This window comes from Dasypus novemcinctus, chromosome 15, assembly GCF_030445035.2.
Source record: "Dasypus novemcinctus isolate mDasNov1 chromosome 15, mDasNov1.1.hap2, whole genome shotgun sequence".
NCBI lineage: Eukaryota > Metazoa > Chordata > Mammalia > Cingulata > Dasypodidae > Dasypus > Dasypus novemcinctus.
Window position 1 is genome coordinate 90,539,493 of NC_080687.1, and position 23,989 is coordinate 90,563,481.

The 23,989-nt window shown below is 39.8% G+C and overlaps 1 protein-coding gene across 1 annotated transcript in view; it reads right to left on the bottom strand.

The window, feature by feature from the left end:
- ENOX1 (ecto-NOX disulfide-thiol exchanger 1) overlaps window positions 1-23,989 on the bottom strand; it is a 564,686-nt gene that overhangs the window by 264,495 nt on the left and 276,202 nt on the right. The window contains exon 4 of the mRNA XM_058276646.2: window positions 3,231-3,374. The gene's annotated coding sequence lies outside the window, so the exon portion shown is untranslated. The remainder of the gene's footprint in view (window positions 1-3,230; window positions 3,375-23,989) is intronic.

Genomic DNA, 23,989 nt, shown 5'->3' on the forward strand with positions numbered 1-23,989 from the left:
TTCTTTTATTCTCTTCTCACTCTCTAGAGAGAATCATACTCAATTGAGATGAATTGGTAAAGCTGCATTAGAAATCTCTGAGAGGAAAAATAAGTAGAAAAGGATAGAGGTACAGCTAACAGTAAAAACAAAGAAAAGAAAAGAAAACATCTATACTGACGAGAAGGAATAAAAGGTTTTGCAGCAGAATTTGAAGAACCAGTGTTTGCCAAGTGCTTATTCTAAGTATGGCAGGCAGGATACAGCAGCACTAAATAGTAAGCCTGTAACTCTGCTGAGGAAAATGAGATAGGTGCAGGGAAATGGTTGTTCCAAATATGCAAAAGACTGGTAAATGTTCTGTGATGAGAAAGTGGGCATACTTTATTTGCAGAAGACACAATGAACTAAAATGAATGCACTACATCTCCATGTGTTAGAGATAATTCTTTAACAATAACGTTCAGAAGGATCCCATGTATATAAAATTAAAACTATTATGTATATGTGCACACATGTTAATTATGAAAGTATATAAAATATGAGCAGAATAATTTAACAATCTTGTCATAATGCCATCGCCTGTGGAGAGGGAGGAATAGGAAGGATGGTGAATTTTTTGCATTAAAAAAATAGAGACCTGATGCAAATAAGATAAGGTTTCAACTTTTAAAATCTGTGGGTGGATACACAGGCTTTATTTTTTTCTGTAGGTGCAAACTATTTGATGATAAAAATTAATATATATTTAACATTGGTTGTTGAAAAGAAGAAAGCAGTAGAATCCAGGCAATTAGAAGGAGCTGTTCCAGGAAGTCTGATTTTCTTACTTTTGAGCTGGAATATACACAAGGCTAATTATTTTCCATCTTCAGCAAGAGGGACTGTGGGGATTTAACGTAGAAGTAAAGAGTGCCCTGGATATAAGTCAGCAGCACTTTCTGTAAGTGAGATAGTCATTTCCTGATGGAAATGAATTATCTGAATATAATTATATCCAAATCCTCTGGCTTTCAAAGAATGTTTCTATTCATACGCTATCCATGTGGGTTATTCTTTTTCTTCCTTTTGGGGTATGAACGTAAGGTTTAAGGGACATAGTTTATAGGTGCTACATTGTCATTGCTTCTATAAATGTATCATCAGAGCCTGGATTTTTGGAATAACAATTTGGACACTTAAAGTGTTGATTAGCTGTGCATGACCACAACTGGCTTTTTTTTTCACCCCTCACATAGACTTTTTTTTTTCCCCAAAATGGCCAATAAATATTTTCTAATGTAATTCCCAAGGAGCACATTCACTGGGTGCTGACGCAATCAAGCAGCAAGGGAGCACAGAAACATTTCATTTAACTGGATCATATATAATTCACAGAATTAATGGCAAGGATCTAGAGTTTTTAACAATGCATAGTGGAAAATAAGTCAGAAACATTTCACTGGTGAGGCAAGAGTGACATGAGATCTATTGTTTACCATGAGGGGTGAAAATATATCACTGACCCAAGGGGTACTGCACAGCTCGCATTTTTCTGCAAGAGCAGTTTCCATGCATGAGGATTAGATATATACCCACAATAAGAGGGTATATTGGTCCATAATTTTCAATATTACATCCTTGTATTTTTTTATTATATGCTATTTTTCAACTTGTATTGGAATGCGGTCTCATAGAGCTAATATTTATTCTTCCATGTTTATAGAGCTAGTGGTGCATTTCAGGAAATGAGAAACTCTGAGAAGTCAAATATAACTTTGTGTCAGTGCAAAGAAGGGGAAGGACAGGAAAATCACCATGTTTTAAAAACCTGGCTCAAGAGCTCAGTTACAACGCTTTTAATGATTAAGTAACACACAAGATAATAGAAAAACTTTGATGTTATTCCTCCTCTCCCCATTATGTTGGCTTTTTATGGATGAAAAATGTTGTCATGTAGGCTTCCCCATTTTACTAGAAAGCAAAGCAAAGTGTCCTTTAGTCTAGTTCTCACTTTTCACGCTCCCTACTTATTGTGTATATTTGTGGATGCCAAAGCAGATATTAAGTGTATTCCACTGTAACCACTAAGGCACCCTGACTTGGAATTGCATCTTTCTATGGATATACTTCCTAGGCTCCAACGCACTAAATCCTACCAAAAAAATGGACTAGAGAATTTAAGATGGAGACATCTTCCATCTTCCATCTTCCCACCTCCTTCCTCCTTCCGGGCTTCACACTTCAAAGTGAGTTATTCCTGAGGCCCAACAATGAAGGGTGCAGGGGGAAAACTGGAATCTATCCCAGTACCACAGTGAAATCTATCTGATTTCTCAATGGAAATAAAAGAAATAATTTTTAAAACACAGTAGAGGTCTATTAAGGGAGAAAACATTTGTCACTATGGACAGAATAAAAGTACCATCAAATCAAAGAAATGCCTGTGGGAAAAAGATGCGCCATTCTAAGGAAAGTACTGCATTTCCTCTCCCTCGCTCTTCATTTAGTTTTCTTCCACTCAATGTGCCATGCTTTATTCTATACCCTATGAAAGACGCATGGATTGCATTTAGCATTTAGCATTTGGTTAGGTCTTTATAGGAAATTAAAGTGTTTTACCTCATATTATCTCAAGAACAAAACATGTACTTCCAAAATAAAATGCTTGCTAGCAATCTTTTCCTTAAGTAAGCAACAATATTTTCAGTAATTTTTCAAGGTGTTAATATATACCCATTATAAAAAATTCTCCGTCATTAAAAGTAATAGGGTGGGTAAACCCTAGTCGAACAAGAGGAAAATGTTCTGGCCGCTGAGACTTTGTAATTTCAAAAACGTCAACATGGTTATACTAGTTGATCTTGACAATCGCAGTTTTCATTTTCAATGTTTCAAAATGTAATTTATCCACAAAGTCCTAATTAATTAAAAGTTACAAAATCTGATATACATAGACATTCAATATAAATTTATTGAATCTTTGACTTAGAATTCATGAGCAAAGAACTAAAATTTGTTTTAAACCAATATGGGGGATTATTATATTTCTAATATCCTTGCACTATCCCAAAGAACATACAACGCTAAGTATGAGTAGTATATCGAATTTCTTTCCGTTTAATCATTCTCCCAATAAAATTAAAGGATCTCAGTCTGTGTACAATCTACCTCCAGAGTTCTTATCACAACAGAATATGACTACTATCCATTCAAAAATACCCCTCAAAATGAATAGCTTCAGTAAGAGAATCGGAAAAATGAACACAGACCTTAAAACCACCAGGAGTTCAGAAGACAAATGCGCTCTCTGAGGGCTCGAATGAAGTGAAGCATTCACCAGATTCTGTCAGATGAAAGCTCTTCGCAAAGGCAGTCCTGTGGAAGACAGAGTGGATCTGACACACCAGAGGCTTCTAGAAGCAAAGGAAAAGCTTGCCATTAGGGAAGGTCTGAGGAGCCATTCCTGCCAGTCAGAGCCACTGCACCAGAAACGTATTAATCTGGTGCCTACTGTTATTATTACATTCGGGTTATGAATATCTAACACTGTAAATAAAGTGTTCTTACTTTTGGATGGCATGATGGGACACTCAACTTTCAGCACTGTATTCACAAATGTCTAAAGGTCGAGAGTGCTTTACAACCAAGCAAGGTTCTGCTTTTCCCCCATCTCACTAGGCAAGGACTGAAGACCTGTAGACGGAGCATGACGATAAGGCCGCACTCTTGTCTACCAGGTGCTAGACACTGGGCAAGGGGCTTCCCACACATGGACCCTGTCATCTTAGCAATGGCCCTGCAGCTGCAGAGTTCTAGGGCCATTTTATCGATAGGACAACTAAAGCGTAAGTTTCTGAGGACAGGCTTAGAAACCGGGTCTACCAAAAGCCGACAATGCCAGGGCTCCCTCTTTCCCTCATTTCACTCTGCAGCCTTCCTGATGTTAAATATCTATATGTGTGTGTGTGTGTGTGTATATATATTTCACAAGCTGAATTGACCCAAGCAAATAATGCCACAATCACACCAAATAAATTCTTTTAAATATTTCTAAATTTAAAAAATTTCCCAATTTGTGTTGTTTTTTTTTTATATCAAATATTATCTTATGCAGTCATGTCCCACAGAGGTAGAGGCACCTCACTTTAAGCAGCGCACTTTTTCTCTGACCTTTCTTCCTTTTGCCAAGAGAGAGAACTCTCTGGAGGTTGAGCAGCCCCCTGTGCTCAGTACGAGTTTATGGGCTCTGGTACCTCAAAGATGGCAAAGCAAACGTCTCGTGGTCCTCTGGCCCTTGCACGGGACCCACAGTACCTCAGAGTTTTGATGAAAGTGAGCACTCAGTTTTCCTGATGCAGCAAGGAACAGTCCCCACAAGCTCTCTTCATGACAACATCCAAATTAACAGTTGAGGGTGACTGAGGAGGGCTCAGTGGGGCTCCACCTGGATTTCTATTCTTACTTTCAGTCAAATATCTCCATGTTTCTAACCCAAAGAGCCACATGGTGTACCCTCCACCCATTTTGGGGTCACTGCCTACCAACAAAACACTTCAAAATTTCCCTCAAAGTACCAGTTTTGAATGTCATAGCTTTTCTTGTCTTGGAACTTTTAGTTTGTTTCCACAGTGCACATGGGTAGCTCTCCAGAAAGGACGGATATGATGGGTGCCAGCTAGGTTACTCATGACTTTTAAAAGTTTTATTCAATTTTATTTTTGGTAACAGAAGCTTAAGTCATGAATAACGAAATAGGGGGATAAGCAGATTTGGCCCAATGGATACGGTGTCCGCCTACCACATGGGAGGTCCGCGGTTCAAATCCCTGGCCTCCTTGACCCGTGTGGAGCTGGCCCACGCGCAGTGCTGATGTGCGCAAGGAGTGCCGTGCCATGCAGGGGTGTCCCCCACATAGGGGAGGCCCACACCCAAGGAGTGCACCCCGTAAGGAGAGCTGCCCAGCATGAAAAAAGTGCAGCCTGCCCAAGAATGGCGATGCACACACGGAGAGCTGACATGGCAAGATGACGCACCAAAAATAAACACAGATTCCCGTGCCGCTGATAAGGATAAAAGCGGTTACAGAAGAACACACAGCAAATGGACACAGAGAGCAGACAACGGGGGGTGGGGAAGGGGAGAAAGATAAATAAAAATTATCTTAAAAAAATTAGAGGGAAGAAAGTTTGATAGCATTTTCAGAATTCTGCCGATTGGATCCTGGGATTATGACATGAAGAAAACAGAAAAAAGAAAAAGAAAAAGAAAACAGAGTCAGTTTATCATGGAATGAAAGAAGAAGAGAAAGAAGAGCTTTACCAGAATGGAGGGGAAAAAGTACCTGGTCCATAGAATGTAGCCCAAAGGACAGAAACAATATAAATAGAAAACATTTCTTAAAGCTTTATATACTAGCCTTGCATTTTCTTTACACCATTTGAAAGCAAATCTTCAGGTTATATGACTAAACTAGCAGGCCCTAATTTCCCATAAGATCTGAATGACAATTTTGAAGCATTCACTTAGCCACTATTTATTGGATATATATGAGTTCATCAATAAGCCATAAAATTTCAGGAATACTGCAATAGGCAAGATCATCTTTTTTTTTTTTTCCCTCAAGTATTTTACTGTCCTATAGGGGGATACAACCAGGATATCAAAAGTTCTAATGAGGTGGTACCAATAAAGGTTTGGGAGAACAAGGTCAGGAATCAGACAGCCTGGGGGGCTCCTGCTTCGGCACTTACCAGCCGTATCATCTTGGGCCAGGTACTTAAGCTCTCCAGCACCTGCTTCCTCATCTGCAAAATGGAGACAGGACACACTTCTGGCACAGGCTTGTGAGGATTAAGTAAGATAACCCATACAAAGTGCCTGGCACACAGTACAAACCTAAATGTCAGGACCGAGTAGTAGTATCACTGTATGACAGGGCGTGAGTGATGTATTGGTTAAGTTCATGTGACCCCTTGGCCTGGTGATGTACCTAGATGGGCGGTCAAGCAAGCCCTTGTCCATTTCATGGACTTACATCATCAATAGGTTGATGGCATCTTTGGCTGACGACATCTACAATCACCTGAGAAGAGTGCCTTCAACAGTGAGAACTGTCTCATCCAGTCAAAGGCTTTAAAAGGAGAAGTGATGATTTTAACAGTCAGAAGAGAGAATTTCCATCTTCAGCCAGCCAGCTTCCCCTGGGGAATTCATTGCAAATCTTCGCTGGAGTTCCCAGCCTGCAGCCTGCCCTACGGAATTTGGACTTGCCCACACCCACAGTCACATAAGACAATTCTAAAAAATCTCACAATATTTACAGATAGCTCCAGTTGGTCTGTTTCCCTATACAAGGCTGACTGATACTAGTGACATAAGTTTAAAAAACAAAAAAAGTACTTTGACACTTCAGAGGAATTGGAGAGCATATCTGTTTAGGGATGAGGAGAATCAAGATGGCTTCAGTGAGGAAGGGAGCATTTAACTAAATAAATGCAAAGGTTTAGGCTTTTACAGAAATCCTCTGATAAGAATTGATGAGCTAGAAAAAATGAGCTACTTTAGGAAAAAAACATAGGTTCATGAAGTTTGACATTATTTTTCCAGGACTTGGTAGAAAAGTAGATATCCACTGTAACAACACAGCCAGGAAATCGTACAAAGAAGAAAATCGATCTATGTATTGCCGTGAAGAAAAGTACAACATCCCACTGGATCTGTTCTATTCAACCATAATCCAAAATGACACCTAGGCTTTCAAAGGAACTTGGCACGATCTAGACACACCATTTTTAAACTTAGCCTCAAATTTAAATCACAGGGCTTGTGACTCAAATCTCCAATGTGACCTTTACAGCATATTGTTAAAAAAAACATGTCTGTCACTGAGACGAAAAACCACACGCCCCTTTATACTGGAAAGTATAATGAAAAGATGTACTGTATTGTTACAAGCACAGAGCCACAAAATGATTGTGGCTGTAATTCTCGAGAAGCAATGAAAACAAAGACTCTATTTGATTTTGTCCCATTCATTTAGAAATGTTGTCTTATCTCATTAATGAACATTCTGATTTCCCCCATATTCTGGGTTTTAATTTGAAAAAAGTTTGGCCAGAGTCTCAGCATTTATGAATTTAAAACATAGTCCCTCTGGATACCTTTCATTTTCAAGGGCTTACTGAGCTCTGCTACTCTGTCCTTGCCAGACCCACACAAAGTGATACTGAACAGAAGAGTTGAAAGCACACAGTGGCTTGAATTCTCCTACATCCTCCCATTTCCTGGACCTGAGAGCTCGGCTCCAGGCAAGTGAAACTGCGAAAGACCTGGTGTCATGGTTCACATTTCATCCTTCTTTACCCTTTCCACTCAACTATGAAATTCTACGAACTCCTCTCCCCATTCATTACAACTCATCCAATCCTATTTTGTATACCACCATAAGCTTCCAGGAACTTTTTCTTCTTGCAGTCCACCCTGAACACATTCAAAAGCACTGTCATCCCTTTAGACCGGCATATAGTGTGATAGATACATATTTGAATAAAAATGAATGGCAGCTTTATCAACATAATTAGCAGAACTGAATTATATATTTGAATGTGATTAAAAGGGGGAAGTTTTAGAATATTAAAAAAAAAACAGGGAAGTAGACGTGGCTCAACTGATAGAGCATCCGCCTACCATATGGGAGGGTCCAGGGTTTGATACCCAGGGCCTCCTGACCGGTGTGGTGAGCTGGCCCACGTGCAGAGCTGCGGCATGAAAGGAGTGCCATGCCACACGGGTGCCCCCGCGAGGGGGTGCCCCACGCGCAAGGAGTGTGCCCTGCAAGGAGAGCCGCCCCACGTGAAAAAAGCAGAGCTTGCCCAGGAGTGGCGCCACACATAAGGAGAGCTGACGCAGCAAGATGATGTAACAGAAAAGAGATGCAGTTTCCCAGTGCCACAGAGGGTGCAAGCAGACACAGAAGAACACACAGTGAGTGGACACAGAGAGCAGACAACCGGGGGGTGGGATAAATAAAAATAAAAACCAGAATTCACAAAAACCACAGGACTATACAACACAAATAGTGAACTCCATTGTACCTGAGTGACATAGTTAATAGTACAATTATAAAAATGTCCTTTCATGAATTGTAACTACTATATCACACTGATGCCAGGTGTTAATGAAAGGGTGAGATGTGGGAAATCTGTATTTTGCACATAAATTTTCTGTAAGCCTGTAACTTCTCTAATAAAAAAATGAATGAAAACAGTATAAATGAAATATTTTTTAATATTTTAAAAATATTACATGATTTCCCTACCCTCCCTGTCTTCTCAAGGATCAGATCTATGTTCCTTACCAGGACTATCTGTTCTCACCATCCTATCCAACCCATCAGATCAAAACAGAGTCTTCATACTATTACAGTGTATCTCAGCTAGGGTGTGTCATAATCAGCCAGGTCTACTGAACTGGAATCTCCCTGGGGCAGCTGGGGGCGGTGTTCCATGTGCACGTTTTAAAAGCCTCACAGGTGATCCCAACAGAGATCTCTTGTTAAGAACTACTGCCATAGCTGCTCATCCTCCAGGTGTACCCACCCACGCCTCACCCACCTGGCACAGCACGCTACAAACTTCAGCTCCTTAACTGAATCTTTCTGGACCAGAACAATATCATGTCCCTTTTCTAGTTTTTAATTATAGGGCTTATGTATTTTAAACTAGAAGGGACCATGCAGTGATTTGCATGGGGTCTGAAACACCTAGACTGCAGGCATGTTTAGTTTGAGCCACGCAGTGTTATAAAACCTTTGACTCAATGGCCGATATTTTAAAATTGGAAGAAAAAAAAAAACAACTAGAAGATATGGCAACACTGGGACTGAATTCGCTCATGGCAACAACGTGCATGGCTAGAGTTGAGAGGTTGATGCATGTGCTCTCCCGCTGCCCCAGGCCCCACCCCTCCCTACTCTCCTGTGGCTGGATTACGGCCTGGCCCCTGCAGGCATCTGCATGTGCAATGCATTGCCTAGACTCAGCATTATAGAGAACAGCAGCAAAATGATCTGTTCTTACCATCTTAATTCATAGACATGGCTGGAACTATTTGCTTGAGGTCCCAAAGCAAGATAGTTTTAAAACTTGTTCCTTTTCTGATATATATGCATTCTTTTTCGGCTCTAGTGCTTTGGATAGGACCTCCAGTACAACTGGTGGGAGTAGCTACCCACACCTGTGTTTCTGATTTAGGAGGAACACGTTTATATCTCAATATTGTTAGCTGCACGATTTTCATAGATGACTTTTATCTAATTGAGGAAGATTCCTTCTATTCCTAATTTTGTTGTTTTACATTTTATCTAATATTGTTTATTTCTGCATCTACTGAGATGATGATATGGTTTTTATCATTTACCTATTAGTGTGGATTGATTTTTTTTTTAATGTTAAGGCATACTTGCATTCCTAGAATAAACTCAATTTGGACATAATGTAGTATCCTTTTGAATGCATCACTGAATTCTATTTCTCAATTGTTAAATTTTGGGGATCGATGATCATGAGGGATATTGAGCTGTACTTTTTTATAGTGACCTTTTACAGTATCAGCATTATGTATGCCTCAGAACATGAGTTGGGAAACGCTCCCTTGTCTTCTATTTTCTGTACTTGTTTACAATTAGTATTATTTCATGCTCAAATGCTTGAAAGAATTCACTAGTTAAATAACTGGGTCTAGAGGGTTTTTTTGAGAAGGCTTTTAATTATTAATTGAATGTATTTACTAAAGAGAGAGCTATTTACATTTTCTGTTTCTTCTTGTATCATTTTTAGTAAATAAGAAACATAAAATCATTTCATGTCAGATCATTTTCTCTGCTGCCTACTGCTTTCCACAACAATCCCAGCACTTGTGTCTTTCCTTTTCCACTTCACCTGACTGAACAATACCTATTTCTCTGGCACTCCTTTCCTGACAGAGTCAGCTCAATGTTTTTTCTTTCGATGAGCGTCCCAGCCCTTACTGATTTAGTCTTGTACTGTCCTGTATTTGTCATTATTATTCATTAGTTTATCTCTGAAAACAGATTATAAGACCCTTAAGGTCAGAAAGTGTATCTTATACTTCATTATTCTCTATAGCATCTCCTTTTAAACTCAATAAATATTTATGGAATGACTGATTTGTCCACTCCCTGGGTTTATTCAAACATCTATTTTGGATGAACTTGGAGAATCTTGTACTGCCAGAAAGCAAGGAAGTGTTAAAAATAATGATGATAGAAAGAAAGATGGTGTGCATCAAAAGGATGCAGGAGCCAGCCTGAAAGAGTTTACAATGGCCAGAGCGGGGAAGTCTGGGAACTAAAATGATAGTAATGGATTTTAACCTGATGACTAAGTAAATACTCATGAGTCTGTAATAATATAATTAAATGATTGAACAAATAAGTGAATAAATATGAGAGAAGGGAAAAATTTTCCTTGCAGCATTCCAAGTGAATATAGAAGGAATGAGGGAAACAGAAAATAATTAGAACACCATAGTAATTGCTGCAGACATCAGTAACTGGTAAATACTAAAATTAGTGGGCAAAACTATAAGATGAAACAGGATAGTCAAATAGACTCAATGTAGTCTTCCTAAAATATGTATTAAATACTGTGGTGCTTTAAACACAAATCCAAAATTCTTTAATAATCCTCCCTCAAAGTTATAGAGCTTAATTCCTTTTCCCCAACTGTGTTCCAGACTTTGTGACTTGCTTAAAACAAATATAATATGTGCAAGGGAAAGAGTAATTGTGGAAAAAAAGGGCAGCCACCACCTTAATCAAGTGATCAACGCTTACTTAACCAGTAAAAGTCATGTTGATACATGGACCCTGATGGAATGGGATGGGCACAGCATGTCACTTCCCAAGAAGCCATAACCTTAGTCCAGTGATGACAGAACATCAAGAAAAAAGAGGAATATTCTACAAAATACCTGACCAGGACTCTTCAAAGCTGTCAAGGTCATGAAAGATGAGGGAAAGCTATGAAACTTGCACAGATTGGAGGAGCCTACTTAGGGAGATATGATGACTACATATAAGGTGGTAGCCTGGATTGGATCCTGAAACAGGAAAAGGACACAGTAGGAAAAATGGCGACATTCAAATAGTGTGGAGTTTAAATCATTGTACTGTACCAACGCTAATTTCTTAGTTTTGATAATTGGTTACTTAACCATGATACCAAAGGTCCCATGAAAGGAAACTAGACAAAGGGTATGGTAACTCTATCATTTTGTCTCTAAATGAAAATTATTTCTAAATGAAAAGTTTTTTTTACATTTTTACAAACATCTATTATACCATTCTTCAGCACTTACCTGTGGATTCAGTGGCAATTTATGTTCCTTGTGTTTATACTAATAGTAGGACATATGCACCTGTTTAGGATATACAGACTATAGTAGTTCTGATTTATAACTACAAATAGACAAATTTTATGAAATGGACTGAACAACTGCAATTTAATAATAACATCATCAATAACAGTTATAACCTTTTCCAGGAAGACAAAGGGAACTTTAGAGAAATAAATAATAAAAGTCAATATCCAAAAACAATTCTCACTCCCTAAGTTCCAAATTATTTCACATTTTATATTCTCAAGCAAACTGTAAAAAACATAATATTTACACTGATCCTAGAGGCTTTCAGATCAATTTACATCACAATTTTCCTAGTTCCCATTAATAATAAAGTCAAGGAGACAGGTGGACAAAAATCTGCAAAACCAAAGAGAACAGAAATGAATAAAATATTCCAGCAAAACTTTGGATATTGGAAATGGACAGAAGACTGATAAAGTCACCAACTAGATACACATGGGGAGAGAGGATGTTCAAAAGATCCTAAAAATAAGTTTCTAAAAACTTACATGAGAAAATAAATAACCTACAAAGGGTCCAGAATCATTTGGGGGGGGGCGGAATACTAAGTGCTAAAAATCAAAACAGTGTCTCCAAAGTTGTGAGGTTAAGCTATAATTCTTAATCCAGCCAAACCATCAATTAATTCATTTTCATATTAGCAGGTTTCTAGAATATTTACCACCCACATGCCCTTCCGAAGCTCCCTGGGGATGCACTTCAGCAATACATGGGATTACGTGAGGAGGAGGAAGGCACGGATCCAAGGAATAGCAGTGCAAGAGCCTACAGAGCGGATGCTTTAACCAGGGAAATAAAGAGGTATCCAGGAAAACAGAGAATGCCACAGATTCCGCTCTACATTCTGAGAAGTTAAAAGTGCATAATGTAGAGTTGCAGCAACACCTTTCCTTTAGTTGATGGGACTCACCCAGGAAAACTAAGAAAAGTGTGATGGGACAGTGCCCATCCCCAAAATACAGAGTATCTACAACTGCAAGCTGGACAGTTCCATCCATCAGCCCCATGGAATCTAAGTCCCCTCTCAATCAGAAGCAGAGTGGGCATCACCATCCTAAAATCCTCAAGATTGAGGAATGAACAAAGTGGGAATGCAACTATGGACTAAAGTAGACTTTTTATTACTCTAGGAATGGAAGAATTTGTAACACTGATATAAAGACAGTGGCCGCCAGAGGTTCTGAGGGGAGGGAGAGAGAAGAATAGGTGGAACAAGGGGCATTTTGGGGACATTGGAATTGTCCTGCATGACACTGCAATGACAAATACAGGTTACTATACATTTTGTCAAAATCTATAAAATTGTGCGGGACAGAATGTAAACTATAATGTAAACTGTAGTCCATGGTTAGTAGCAGTACTTCAAAACGTGTTCATCAATTGTAACAAATGTTCCACACTAATGAAAGATGTTGTTAGTGGGGGAAAGTGTGGAATACGGGAATCCCCTGTATTTTCAATGTCACATTTATTCTTCCCTCATTTCAAATGAAGAATTTTTCCAAAGTCATTTGACAGAGACAAACATCTGAAATTCAACTGCATAATTTAAGTACTCCCCCAACTTTCAGGAGCTTTAAAAATGAATGCTGGCTTGCTTTTCCAAAGAAAAAAGAATAAAGCTCTTTTTTCCCTCTTCCTGAATGAGAATTTTAGGTAGGTGGGAAATTTCCAGACATATGTTCTCAGCGTTGGGCAGTCCCAATTCCAATTACTCCTTCTTAGCAAAAATTAGGGCTCAAAAAATTTCACAAGTAGTAACACACTTCAGAATTGTTTTGGAAAGAATTTATCTATGAGTATGTGTGTGTGTGTGTGTGTGTGTGTGTGTGTGTGTATATATATCAATACAACAAGAAGGGGAAAATGTTACCAAAATGCTTTTGAGATAGAAGAACAAAAAAAGAGAGTAATCTTCAAATATTACAGGATTTTCTTATTGTGGGTGAACTTGGAGCTTGAACAACCTCCACATCATGCCATGTGAGCTTTCATAGGTTCATGGGTTGCCAAGAATTGCTGAAGGGCAAGACTTTGCTGACTCACCCAGCCTCGACTCCTGTTTCTTGTACCTTTTCATCGTCACATTTAGTGATGTTGCTACTAATGTTACAAATGCCATACAATCCTCTTAAGTATGCAAGTGTACTGAGAGCAAGAATGGTGTTGCATTCATAATGGCATTCTCTCCTCTAGAAAAGATTCTGTCGTATAACGGTTTTCTGTGATTTTTAAAAAATTAATAACGTCATGATTTTACTGTAAAGAGCAATGGAGTGAGTTCAGGTGAACATGGTCTGCATGTTCTAGAACATTTTCAGATGTTAATCATGGTTGTCCTTAAGCTGTGCCTATTGGGCCAGCTCCTGGGGCCTCTGACAAAGAGATTCACTGCAGTTTGGACCCTACTATTGGACTCACCCATTGGTGCTTAGCTGTTCAGAGTATCAACTCGAGCCAGGCTGCCTAAGTTCAAATCCTGCCACCACCACTGCGGTACTGACTTGCAATGACCTTGAACAATTTATTTCATCTCTCTCTGCTCGGTTTCCTCACATGGAAATTGGCAGATAATAACAGGGATTTGCGAGGATTAAATGGATTGCTATCCGTAATTCATTGAAAATGGGGCCTGGCAGCCAGCCAGCAGTAAGTACACTGCTGGTGCTTGTGGCTAGCTACTATTTCTGTTAATAGAGGGTTGCAGACAAAAATATAATGAGAATTAGCAATGTCCATGCTGTGATTTTTTATAAACTAATGCCATGCAAGTTTAAGGCTATGTTTTACATTCATAAATTCCTCTGAAAGTTTTCATCCTGATGCTCCATCCTTCTACACTTTTAGTTCCTTGAAGGGCCCACTGGAAGTAAAGCTCAATAAGTGATGTGTTTTGTATAAAATAAGGGTCTGAGCTGAGGAATTTCATCAGAGGCAGCCTCGGGCTCTCTATCCATTCTTTGCCTGTTTTTCAAAGCACAGGGCTAAAAATGTTTTCTGTCTCGTGGAGGCCTTTGAAAGTGGCTTTGACATGAAAATCTTCTTTAGATATAAAATGCTTTTAATTTTTATTGAGATTCGCTTTAGGAACATGACATTGGAATGTATCAGTTTAGACATGTTTTCAGACAGAAATTTCATTCAGAAGAGCTCAATTTATGTATTATTGTACACATCATAAGTTGTGTAGTTACATTTATATAGATTTTTTCTGCAGTAGACTTGAAATCCAAATGTCAGATTCCTTCCATGTAAACATATCAGATTGATCTGGATTTCTCTGGAAACTTTAAAAGGGAAAACCCAAAAGAAAGCAACACACCCCTTCTGAACCACATGTGCTGTGAGCAAGACCTTTCAGTTAGAACTTACTAAGTTAGAGCAAGAGGTTCTCCTGAGAAATAGCAGTTTGCCAAAGAAATTCTAAAATTCCCCAAATAAAGCATAGAGCAATATGCCATTTCACTGATTCTTATAGTACTTTGGGAAATGTTAGGCCATTGGTCTGAATCATTCCTCCTCCTTGTAGGAGAAAAAACGGTCACCAGAAGCAGCTACTTCAAACTGTAATGATCATCCAGGTTCATTCTAGGAGATCCAAGAGAAGAGCACCAGAAATTTCCTTTCCATAGGCAATCACGAAAATATCCCAGTTTAAGGTTTAGAGGTGTGTACATGCAAGTGCGTGCCCACACCTGCTCATGCCTATAGTTTTATAGGTGGAATGTCTCCCATTACTAGAGTAGGTCTACAAATGGCTGTTAATTAGATGCAGTTACACAAAAGTCCTCCAGAGTCACAGAGCCCAGAAGTTCATTCTAAATGGCTTTTCTTCTGGCTGTACTATATACTCCTAATTATGCAAAACTGTTGCAGGCTCTTGTACCATTTTACATATTTTCATCCAAAAATTCAAACCTATTCCATCCTGAGAACAAATGCTGGCAAGAAGCATTCAAGTGATGAGCTAACAAAATGCAATAAAAAAGTAACATACTGACACGGAAATGTCACGTGAGCTGCCGAATGGCACACAGCTCTAGAGCTTACCATAATATTTTGAAACACTTTGCCAATGAGAATATAATTGACTGAAAGATTTGCCAGCACTATTCTAGACATGTCTAACAAGCTATATAATAAAACCATTTACAAAAAAATTAAATGTAAGAACTCTATTTTTAGAGAACTTCCCAAACCAACTTTTTTTTCCATTTCTGGTCGGGGAGATAACTGTGATATATCATCTCCCTTATTTGACCTTCATGTTTTACTTGCTATCAGTTGCATTTTTGCAAGGCAGTCAAACAAATCAGTCATTGAACTCGTATTTATTGGGAAATAAGAAGTACAAATCTCCTGTCTCAAATTGCTGTGGGATCCTACCCTCATGAGGTAAGCATCTGTCCTTTATGATTATTATATTTTTCCATCCATCCATCCATCCATCCATCCATCCATCTATTCACCCACTCATCCATTCATATATCCATTTTCCAACAAGAATTAGTTATGTATCTGAGATGCCCCAAGACCTTTGTGTAAAGTCAAAGATACACTGGTGAACAAGATACAGTTACTGCCATCATGGAGTTTATGGTTTAGCTTGGGAGATTTACAGTTAAGGAAGAAAAAATAATGCTAATTTGGGCTAAGTGCTGGGTAAAAGGAAAACAATATGCTAGAAGGGGGGCCGGAGAGGAAAGGTTCTAGAGAGAAAAAGCATTCCTCCTGAGGGCTTCTGGATAAATAGCACTTGGTCAGAAAAAGACAAACACACAAACAAAGGGAGGGGGGGGGGGGGGGGGAGTGCAAAGAGAAGAGTATAATTAGGTGCCCAGGAGAAGGGAAGGAATGAAACATTCGAAAACATGGAAGAAAAGATGGCTGGTGTGTAGAGAACAAGGAGCGGTCTGCCAAAAATATAACTGAAGACATGAGTAAGGATTAGTACCATTCCTGTTTTACTAAGATTCATCCTTTGCACTTGATCCCTCTTGTATGAACGTTTATGGTTTTAATAAATATGATACAGGGTGACGCTAGCAATATACCCTGAAGGAGTAATAAGTACATATCACACCATTATTCTCAATGCGGATTTCTCCTTGGAACCTAGTTTATCGACTGTAACCAAACTCAAGTAACTACCCATCTTCTCCACCAGGCAAGTTTGGATAGCTATTTAAGTGAAGTGATAGATCACGCATTATGAGCATATTTGCATTTGTGATTTACATTTCTTTTATGACAGTTATCCTAAGAAAGGAAAAACAAAACAAAAGTAATGAATATCTTTAAAATCAACAAATAAAATGGAGGAAATCACAAATACTCCTTTACTTTCAAGTAAAAGTAGCTATTGATCACATCATTTGGAAGTGGTAACAGCTTTCAAAGGAAAACAATCTCAAACTTCAATGACTCATTAACAATGAAATATTTTCATAGAAAACATCAAAATCTTTAATAAAATTATATATATATTAATGCAATGCTTGTCTCTATTCAGACACCTGTGTCTGAATACATATGTGTCTCTTGAGTGGCAGTTGTGGGGGAAGCCATACTTAGCTGTCCTTGTGAGTTAAGTAGAACAAAAATACCTACTTCATGTTCACCTTTATGGACAAAAGTGTATTCTGGATTTTAGTTTTTTTCTTGTTGGATTCTATTAAAATGAAAGTAGAATAAAATTCAATTCAAGCCCGTTTCATATATCCTAAATTTCTAATCAGGAATTTTTGTTTTTTTCATTTTTAGCCTTAAATATTTTTCTCCATTACAGCAAGTCCCTAAGGGCAGCAGCTAAATTCCTAAACCAGAGACAACTATATTTCAGGAAAGAATCACTTACATGTTTATATCTAGCACAAAATAAATGTTTATCTTAGTACATTATAAATGGCTTCTCCTAGCCATTCTTCTTAACTAAATCCTCTCTTTCCTTGCACTCTGGCCTGTGAACCTGTAGCTGAACCCAAAGCCATGGGCTGAGGGAGGAGGTTAAACAGCTGGGAGGGGACGGAGAACAGCTGCTCAGCAGGCCCACTGGCTGCTAGCCTCCACTTCTCTCCCCACCCAAGGTGCGGACTCTGGAGCTGCAAGCCCCAGCCTGTTCGTATTAACCCTTGCACACTCAGCTATCTAAAATGACACGATGAAACCTACTTGTAGGCCAGTGGTGGCTAATCTGTAGAACAGTCCTACCATCAGAGCTGTCTAATAATGGGATTCTTTGCCTTTTAAGAATGAACTCCCAAAGCTGGGGTGTCTGTCGAACACATGGACATTAGCTGGATAATCAACCAAGGTGCCTTAGGAGAGAGAGAGGTAGTTTCTATGGAGAAATGCCGCCAGAGCTCCAGCTTCAGTTCCATCCCCCACCAGTCTGGAGTAACCGAGGCTTCCTGTCCTCCAGACCGTGAGTCCAGATGACGTTGGGTCACTTGTGCCTTTCAGATACACTTCTCACGTGGTCTTCAGAGCACTGCCATGATATTCCCAGACAGAGAAATGGATGCTCAGAGGTTTGGCTGATATGTCCAAGGTTACCAGCCAGGAGGTAGCAGAGCTTGAACCAGTTCACAGGTCTTCCGAATCCTAGTGGGTTACATGCTCAAAAAGCAAAGGCTTGAGCTGTGTCTCAAGAAGATTCTGGAACCAGGTGCATGAGAATCACTGAGGATGATGTTGTTTTTTAAATCAGAAGTATGAATTTAAAAAACAACCATGCTTGCCACACAGGATTTCTCCATGCATCACTCCACCACCAACCCCTTGCATTGTTGCTGAACATTTGTTCCAAATGATGAAAGGACATGGTCAAAATATTACTGCTAACTATAGTCCATATCTTATATTCGGTGTACTTTTCCCACAAATCACCCTATTTTTAAATGTATATTCCTGGATCTCAGTCAAAAGCTACAAATTAGATTTTCTGAGAGTGGAGCCCAGAATCTGCATTTTAATAAGCTCACTAGGTAATTCTTTTTCATAATAGAGTTTGAGAATTGCTACCCTAAGTCTTATCTTCTATCATTAAATCTTAGTTTAACATTCATTAAAATGGCTGCTTATTTTTTTTTTAATATGGAAAATAAGTGTTGGAGAGGATAGAGGGAATAGGAACACTCACATTCATTGCTGGTGGCCATGTAAAATGGTGCAGCCATTGCCGAAGACAGTTTGGCAGTTCCTCAGAAAGCTAAGTGTAGAACTACCACATGACCCGGCAATCCTGCTCTTAAGGATATGCCCAAAAGAACTGAAAGGAGGGACTTGAACAGATATTTGCACACTGATGTTCATAGCAGCATCATTCACAATTGCCAAAAGATGGAAGCACCCCAAGTATCTAACAATGGATGAATACACAAATATAGTGTGATATATACATACAGTGACATATTATTCAGCACTGAAAAGGAATGGATCCATGCAACAACATGGATTAACCTGGAAGACAGCATGTTGAGTGAAATAAGCTGGACACAAAAGGACAAGTATTGTATGATGTCACTGATTTGAAATAATTAGAATAAGCAAAATTATAGAGTCAGAATCTAGAGTATAGTTTACCAGGGAGCAGGGTGGGGAGAGGGAATGGGAAGATAAGGCTTAAATTGTACAGGATTCCTCTTTAGAATGATGGAAATATTTTGGTGTTGAATGAATGGTGGTGATGGTAACACAACATTGTGCACATAATTAACAGCTTGAAAATATGTATTTGAATGTGATTAAAAGGGGAAATATTAGATTGTATATATGTTAAGAAAATGAAAAATGTTAAAAAAAATAATCCATGGAACTGTATTATACATATGGTGACCCTAAGTTAAACCATGAACTTTAATTAATATAGTAATTATAAAAATGTGCTTTCATCAATTGCAATAAATACTTCACACCAGTGTAAGGTGTTGGTGGTAGGGTGGTATATAGGAATCCTGTATTTTATGCATGATCGTTCTGTAAAAATCCACAACTTCTCTAATAAAGAAAAAAATGACAACCAAAAAAGTTTTGCCTAGGATCACAATGTTAGTTAAAAAAAAAAATACTTGGGGAGGTTAGCTTTCCTTCTTGTTATATAAATATTTTTCCATGTCATAAAGAAGTACATTTAAAGAAACTAATATTTACAGCATAGAAATGAGCACTATCTGAACGGATTGAAGAGTCAAAGATCTATAGATATTAACATTTGCTGTCTATACCACTTGCACATCATCATAATATGTGTTCTATATAGTTATGGCTTCAGGAATTAGCTTTTCATTAGAAACAATTCTAGGATATTTTAATTTGTTGTTTGAGTGCCTTTTAGGAAAAAGCCACTGCCCTGACCCTCCTGGCCTCACCTTTGTTATTTAACAAACACACAGTAGTTCCTGCGTCCAAGGACCAGTTAACTGTGAAAAATTCTCATAGCAACCTTATCCAGTAATGTTGTTATAACACCCATCTAATAGATGAGGAAACTCAGGTGCAGAGAGGCTAAAGGATCTTAGGGCACAACACACCCAAGATGTGATCCTGTGCGGCTTGGCTCCAGAGTCCCTGTGTTAACCACGGCACTGTGCCAAAAAGGCAACTTCAAACAGGCCATTCCGATCTCTGGGAGGAGCCCGCTCAGTGCACCTTCCCCCTAGGCTTACCTCCCCAGGACGTGCTCTGAACCTTCCCGTGCTCTGCTAGCGTGCCAGTGCCCTGCGTGCCCCTGCCCTGTTCTCTGCACAATTGCTCCTCGTCTGACAAAACCTGGACGTCTCCCTCCACGTCCATCTGCGCTGGCTGCCCCACCTCTTCCCTCCTTGGTGTCCTGTCCTCGCAATAATTACTCTGAGCTGCACCGGCAGAGTTACTCCCATCTTCCACAGAGACTATAAACCCCCTAAGGACAGACATCCAGGCTCTTTATTTTCTGCCCCCAGGGTGCAGGAGGGAGCTAGTAGCCCTGTAGATACTTGTGGAATAAATGAACGGTTCAATAGCAAGTAAGGAATGGTTATTAGCTCCATAAAAGAATTGACAAAGGGTTTCTAAACCCCTGCGTTCATTTACATATCATTAATTTCCTGATGGAAAGCCTGGAGGGCAGAAAGTTAAAGCCACTGCCAATTGGAGATCAATGCAAATTTCAGATAAAACAACTCTGAAAGTATAATGTGAGTCAGTGGGAAACCTTTTCAGGAATCTACGAAAAGGTGCATTCAACACAGGTTTTCATGGCTACTCTTGTTGCTTCAAGGGAGGTGCACACATTAAGAGCACATTGGCTTTGCTGTGATAAATGTGTAAGCAGATGGAGGAAGCGAAGCTTGGCTTGTGAATTCAGTCCTTTCCTCTCCAGCTGGCAGAAGCAAGCAATTCTGAGAGTTCTGCTAGCCTGGCTACCGGGGGATCAAGTTTCTGTACTCTGCAATGACCACGAAGCCATCTGGGAAAAACAAAATTCTTTTGCACAAGAACATAAGGAACGATGAGGAAAAATCTAAATCAAGTACTTTGCTTCTAAGGCTTCCACTTCTAGAAAAGCAGAGCTGGTACTTCATCTAGCTTGTTTTCTCAATGGTTTACTCCCTCAAATAGCATAGTTACAAAATGTTCCTACAGTAAGAATTTCTTTTATGCTTAGAGAGAGACCCGAGTTGTAATTAAATTCTTCAAATAAAACAAAGCAACCCCAAACACACAGAATATTAGCTTCTCCATCTTGTGTAGCTTCCTAAATTCTATAGGCTGTGCATTAGTGTTAGATTCGCTAACATGTTTCTCCCTTTTAAAAGAGTTTTAATTTTCCCTCACATCAAAGAAATTATATCAAAGAAATACAAAATGGAACTTGTGATTAGTAGGAACAGACCATATTAATTTTTCTTTCTAAACAATGTCCTAAGATGAAAACAGGCTAAAGCCATTATATGATTCTAGTGATGGAGAGCTCAGATTACTGCACAAATAAACAATCTTTTTCAGATAATACTGACTGCATTGTACCTTGCAATTATATTTTATGGTGGAAAATAGGCTTATACAGCTTTTGGCCTGGTCATTTAAGGAAAATACCCTCAAGATTTCAGGTCCCAACAAGTCTATAACGTTTCATTGGGTAACACGCAGGTGAGACCGTATTGTGTCAAGTAAAGGTCAGCCCTTGTCTTTGGCCAAGAGCTAGGGATGAGCCTTCTGGCTATGTAGTGATGGTCAAAGGCTTGCTCTCAGGAAGTGGGGACCAATTACCTTTGCCCTGCCCCAAATCACAGAGTGTTCTGGGATTTCGGTTCAGAATGGGTCCTAGGGGATGATTCAGGGAGCACAGAGATAGGATCCAAGAGAAAACATCCTCCAAACAAAACCAATCTGCAGAGTACATCCCTCCCCAAGGAAAACACCTCTTTTTTTAAATGCCTCGTTTAGTTTTCTTTTTCTTTCATTCAGTTCAGTCTCAGGAAGTGCACTGTGAGAAATGATCTAAGCCAGTTTGATCATTCATCAATACCAGGTTCCATCTGTAACCAAGACCCCTGGGTCCCCTCTCCTACAACCTTGCTACCAAATTCTGCTTACACAGAGAGACATCTGTCAGCAAGCAGGCAGAAAAACAGTTTTGCAGCCCATTCTGTAAGCCTGTTCTGGTCTGTGTTCCAAAAGTGCTTAGCATCAAAAGTTCACTGGAGCTGGACGTGATGATATTCTAGCATTCAGCTACCTTTTAGCTAGTGTAAGTCAGTCTCACATGCAGGACTCCCCAAAACTATAAACCTAGAGTGATGTGTCAAAGGCGATCAGTTTCACCAGATTTGGCTCACTAGAGACTTCTATCCTGGTTCCTGCAATAGTATGGAATCCACAAATCTTGAAATTTATTTACTTCTCCAATGGGGGAAAATTATTTCTAAATTCTCCTTGTTGACCAAATATAAAGCTAAGTGAAGCACTTCATATAACCACCTCATGAAGCCTTCAAATGCTAAATAAACACCCCTGGTTGAGTATTTTCAATTAAGAGCTTTAGATACTGGTTTTCCATCTTTGGGATATAGACTATTTAGTACACACACACACCAGTGTCTACGGTGAATTATTAAAAAGTAAGTTATAGACACAATAAAGTGGAATCTCCATGCCTTTTAACATTCTTTCAATAAATTTAGGATTGAAATTGGTGATTCTAGGTGGCACATGACAGAAACCTTCCGCTACCCAAGTCAAGACTCCTTGGCAGGCTTATTTCCCATGGCATGTAAGAGGCTGAGAGTCGAGAGCGAGCATGGGTGGAGAACATGGAAATCCAGCGTGCCAGTTCCAGGAGTACAGGTTACCATGGGGTTTCCTCTTAGTTGGGGAGCTTCAAAAAGTTGGTTAGTCACCCACTGAGAACAGCAAGCCCAGGGGATGCTTTACAACACGAGCTCTTTGACTTAGCCTGCCCCACCCTGTGAGCCTGAAATGGGCTGTGCTGTAACCAACCCTCTTGGCAGCCCCAGACTCATGTTCAACGTCCTTGGCATCTCCACAAGCTGCCTCCCCAGACTTCCAATGGATTCAGTGTCCCTCTTGGGCCATTCCTGAAGATACACACGACTTTCTAAGTGTCCAACTGATGTGTCTCCCTCCCCGCTGGATTATGAGCTTCTCCAAGACTGGCTTGGGCCTCATTCATCTTCATGTTTCCAGAACCCAGCAGAGCACTTAGCCCATTGTAAATGTTTGTGAAACTGCTCATCAAATTAGTGAATAAATATGTGAACTCTATGTTAGAAATGTGACAGCTCCTACTGACTGACTGTTTGACTGTTCCGTGTGGTGGTGATAGTCACCGTGACCTTGGGCAGTTCCCATTCTTCTGCTAACTCTTCTCCAGTGGGTGAGAAGCAAGCCGCAGGGTCCCTTCCCTAGCAGCCTTGGCTAGAGGGAGCTTCCCTGGCGTTTCTCTGGGGGCTGATTGCATTCTCTTAAGTGTAATAGTCACTTGCACGCACACGAGGCATCGCAGTGTTCTCATTACCTCAGCTAAGTTCCCTGAGACAAGAGGCAAGTTTGTTCATTTTTATACTTTCATGACTATGCTTCATTTAAATTCTTTAAAAGTTCTCCAATATAATGAACAAATATTGACTCATCTCCCACTATGTGCCAGCAGCTAGGCTAGCTGGTGGGGTCCAAAATCTAAGACGTCAGCATCTCTGGGCAGAGCTTTTATCTCAGTGTGCAGGCAGGATGGACACTCATGAAGGCAAACACCATCACCAAGTTGCCCAGAGAGAGGCTTTGCTGTGGTGGCCCTCAGCCAGGCAGAGAAGAGGGAATGAAGAGAAGGTGGCAACGAGAGAGAAGGCGTAACTCAAGTCCAGAGCTGGGGAAGTGGCAGGAAGCAGGCCTTGGCCCCAGAAGGCCTTGTGATAACCCCAGCAGCAAGCAGGATGAGGCCAATGTGGGGGTCAAAGGAGAGGCAGGGGTGGGGCAGGGCTCCATGACAGAAACCACAATGATCATGTAGCAGGCTCACCTGGGGCTTAACGCCACACGCTGCCCATCACACCTCGAAGTCAGCCCCTGCATGGACTTTCAC